Here is a 5,000-nt window from a genome sequence, read left to right on the forward strand (position 1 = left end):
AACGCACCAGGAGGGCACCAGGGTGCGAAAAACGCACCAAGAGGGCACCATGGTGCATAAAAACGCACCAAGAGGGCACCATGGTGCGAAAAACGCACCAAGAGGGCACCATGGTGCATAAAAACGCACCAAGAGGGCACCAGGGTGCGAAAAACGCACCAGGAGGGCACCATGGTGCATAAAAACGCACCAGGAGGGCACCATGGTGCATAAAAACGCACCAGGAGGGCACCATGGTGCATAAAAACGCACCAGGAGGGCACCATGGTGCATAAAAACGCACCAAGTAGGCACCAGGGTGCAGAAAAACGCACCAGGAGGGCACCAGGGTGCGAAAAACGCACCAGGTAGGCACCATGGTGCAGAAAAACGCACCAGGTAGGCACCATGGTGCAGAAAAACGCACCAGGAGGGCACCAGGGTGCAGAAAAACGCACCAGGAGGGCACCATGGTGCATAAAAACGCACCAAGTAGGCACCAGGGTGCATAAAAACGCACCAGGAGGGCACCAGGGTGCGAAAAACGCACCAGGTAGGCACCATGGTGCATAAAAACGCACCAGGAGGGCACCATGGTGCATAAAAACGCACCAGGAGGGCACCAGGGTGCGAAAAACGCACCAGGAGGGCACCATGGTGCATAAAAACGCACCAGGAGGGCACCAGGGTGCATAAAAACGCACCAGGAGGGCACCATGGTGCATAAAAACGCACCAGGAGGGCACCAGGGTGCGAAAAACGCACCAGGAGGGCACCATGGTGCATAAAAACGCACCAGGAGGGCACCAGGGTGCATAAAAACGCACCAGGAGGGCACCAGGGTGCATAAAAACGCACCAGGAGGGCACCAGGGTGCGAAAAACGCACCAGGAGGGCACCATGGTGCATAAAAACGCACCAAGTAGGCACCAGGGTGCATAAAAACGCACCAGGAGGGCACCAGGGTGCATAAAAACGCACCAGGAGGGCACCAGGGTGCGAAAAACGCACCAAGAGGGCACCATGGTGCATAAAAACGCACCAAGAGGGCACCATGGTGCGAAAAACGCACCAAGAGGGCACCATGGTGCGAAAAACGCACCAAGAGGGCACCATGGTGCATAAAAACGCACCATGAGGGCACCAGGGTGCGAAAAACGCACCAGGAGGGCACCATGGTGCATAAAAACGCACCAGGAGGGCACCATGGTGCATAAAAACGCACCAGGAGGGCACCATGGTGCATAAAAACGCACCAAGTAGGCACCAGGGTGCATAAAAACGCACCAGGAGGGCACCAGGGTGCATAAAAACGCACCAGGAGGGCACCAGGGTGCGAAAAACGCACCAAGTAGGCACCATGGTGCATAAAAACGCACCAGGAGGGCACCAGGGTGCATAAAAACGCACCAGGAGGGCACCAGGGTGCATAAAAACGCACCAGGAGGGCACCAGGGTGCATAAAAACGCACCAGGTAGGCACCAGGGTGGGCATGAAGAGGCACCATGATGGGCACCAAGAGGCACCAAGGTGGGCATCAAGGTGCACCATGGTGGGCATCAAGAGGCACCAAGGTGGGCACCAAGAGGCACCAAGGTGCACCATGGTGGGTATCAAGAGGGACCAAGGTGGGCATCAAGAGGCACCAAGGTGTGCATGAAGGTGCACCATGGTGGGCACCAAGAGGCACCATGGTGGGCACCAAGAGGCACCAAGGTGGGTATCAAGAGGCACCAAGGTGGGCATCAAGAGGCACCAAGGTGGGCATCAAGAGGCACCAAGGTGTGCATCAAGGTGCACCATGGTGGGCACCAAGAGGCACCATGGTGGGCACCAAGAGGCACCATGGTGGGTAGCAAGAGGCACCAAGGTGGGCACCAAGAGGCACCAAGGTGGGTATCAAGAGGCACCAAGGTGGGCATCAAGAGGCACCAAGGTGGGTATCAAGAGGCACCAAGGTGGGCATCAAGAGGCACCAAGGTGTGCATCAAGGTGCACCATGGTGGGCATCAAGAGGCACCAAGGTGGGCACCAAGAGGCACCAAGAGGCACCAAGGTGTGCATCAAGGTGCACCATGGTGGGCATCAAGAGGCACCAAGGTGGGCACCAAGAGGCACCAAGAGGCACCAAGGTGGGTATCAAGAAGCACCAAGGTGGGTATCAAGAGGCACCAAGGTGGGCATCAAGGTGCACCATGGTGCGATGATTCGGAGAAAAATTCATTATAAATCATTCCCTTGGGGAAATGTAACGAAACTTTGCAGACACATTTGGTGTTATTTTGTGTGAATGCCTGCAAAAAATCAGGTCAAATTCGATCTTAGGTGCTTTTTCTATTTTCCCGGTTTTTCATAATCTGCCGATTCAAAATTCATTAAAAATTCATCCTGAGAAAAATCTAAAACTTTGGACGTGAATAATGTGTGTGAGCCTGCAAAAATACGCAAATGATTTGTAGGACTATGCTGTCAGAAAAAGGTCACCAGGTGCATAAAACCAATGGTGCACCAAACCACCAAGGATGGGTATCAAAAACCAGGTGAAAAGCACCAGGAGGGCACCAGGTGCATAAAAACGCACCAAGGAAGGGCACCAGGTGTAGCAAAACAAGGTGCAAAAACGCACCAGGAGGGCACCAGGGTGCGAAAAACGCACCAGGAGGCACCATGGTGCATAAAAACGCACCAGGAGGGCACCATGGTGCATAAAAACGCACCAGGAGGGCACCAGGTGCAAAAACGCACCAGGAGGGCACCATGGTGCATAAAAAGCACCAGAGGCACAGGTGCATAAAAACGCACCAGGAGGGCACCAGGTGCATAAAAACGCACCAGGAGGGCACCAGGGTGCGAAAAACGCACCAGGAGGGCACCATGGTGCATAAAAACGCACCAGGAGGGCACCAGGGTGCATAAAAACGCACCAGGAGGGCACCAGGGTGCATAAAAACGCACCAGGAGGGCACCAGGGTGCGAAAAACGCACCAGGAGGGCACCATGGTGCATAAAAACGCACCAAGTAGGCACCAGGGTGCATAAAAACGCACCAGGAGGGCACCAGGGTGCATAAAAACGCACCAGGAGGGCACCAGGGTGCGAAAAACGCACCAAGAGGGCACCATGGTGCATAAAAACGCACCAAGAGGGCACCATGGTGCGAAAAACGCACCAAGAGGGCACCATGGTGCGAAAAACGCACCAAGAGGGCACCATGGTGCATAAAAACGCACCATGAGGGCACCAGGGTGCGAAAAACGCACCAGGAGGGCACCATGGTGCATAAAAACGCACCAGGAGGGCACCATGGTGCATAAAAACGCACCAGGAGGGCACCATGGTGCATAAAAACGCACCAGGAGGGCACCAGGGTGCATAAAAACGCACCAGGAGGGCACCAGGGTGCGAAAAACGCACCAAGTAGGCACCATGGTGCATAAAAACGCACCAGGAGGGCACCAGGGTGCATAAAAACGCACCAGGAGGGCACCAGGGTGCATAAAAACGCACCAGGAGGGCACCAGGGTGCATAAAAACGCACCAGGTAGGCACCAGGGTGGGCATGAAGAGGCACCATGATGGGCACCAAGAGGCACCAAGGTGGGCATCAAGGTGCACCATGGTGGGCATCAAGAGGCACCAAGGTGGGCACCAAGAGGCACCAAGGTGCACCATGGTGGGTATCAAGAGGGACCAAGGTGGGCATCAAGAGGCACCAAGGTGTGCATGAAGGTGCACCATGGTGGGCACCAAGAGGCACCATGGTGGGCACCAAGAGGCACCAAGGTGGGTATCAAGAGGCACCAAGGTGGGCATCAAGAGGCACCAAGGTGGGCATCAAGAGGCACCAAGGTGTGCATCAAGGTGCACCATGGTGGGCACCAAGAGGCACCATGGTGGGCACCAAGAGGCACCATGGTGGGTAGCAAGAGGCACCAAGGTGGGCACCAAGAGGCACCAAGGTGGGTATCAAGAGGCACCAAGGTGGGCATCAAGAGGCACCAAGGTGGGTATCAAGAGGCACCAAGGTGGGCATCAAGAGGCACCAAGGTGTGCATCAAGGTGCACCATGGTGGGCATCAAGAGGCACCAAGGTGGGCACCAAGAGGCACCAAGAGGCACCAAGGTGTGCATCAAGGTGCACCATGGTGGGCATCAAGAGGCACCAAGGTGGGCACCAAGAGGCACCAAGAGGCACCAAGGTGGGTATCAAGAAGCACCAAGGTGGGTATCAAGAGGCACCAAGGTGGGCATCAAGGTGCACCATGGTGCGATGATTCGGAGAAAAATTCATTATAAATCATTCCCTTGGGGAAATGTAACGAAACTTTGCAGACACATTTGGTGTTATTTTGTGTGAATGCCTGCAAAAAATCAGGTCAAAATTCGATCTCTAGGTGCCTTTTTCTATTTTCCCCGGTTTTTCATAATCTGCCGATTCAAAAATTCATTAAAAATTCATCCCTTGGAGAAAAAATCTAAAACTTTGTGGACGTGAATATATTGTGTTTGTGAGCCTCCCTGCAAAAAATCACGTCAAAATTCGATCTCTAGGTCCCGATATGGACTTATGTCTGCTCAGAAAAAAGGTATCTACTACTACAATTTTGGCTTTTGCATAATAACCTATTATAGGGGGGGGCTGCACCTCACCAACCACGCCCACAGTGGGAGGTGCGGTGCTGCCTTGGGGCCCCTCCCCCATGCTCATGCAAGTCTCCCCTCACTTGTGTGGCTTGGTTTTCCATGGCATTGGGTTTATTGATTCGTCAATTATCCAGAAACCGAATGTTGGCCGACTTCGGCCGAGTCTCGGTGCGTCCCTCGGAAATTTGTGGGCATCGTGGCGTGGCTTATTCTTGCATCAACGATGCATGGGCAGGGTCTATTGGGTGCATTTTCCTTTGTCCCTCTCGATTTTAAGTGCTCCCGGGTGACTTTGTTCTTGTTGAGGTGTGAGGAGAGTTATAAAACGGTGAACCAGCGTTGGATTTTTCCAACAACGCGTGCACTTTTTGCAGTG

Source organism: Abrus precatorius, unplaced genomic scaffold (genome assembly GCF_003935025.1).
Source record: "Abrus precatorius isolate BTA unplaced genomic scaffold, Abrus_2018 Scaffold1, whole genome shotgun sequence".
Taxonomy (NCBI): domain Eukaryota; kingdom Viridiplantae; phylum Streptophyta; class Magnoliopsida; order Fabales; family Fabaceae; genus Abrus; species Abrus precatorius.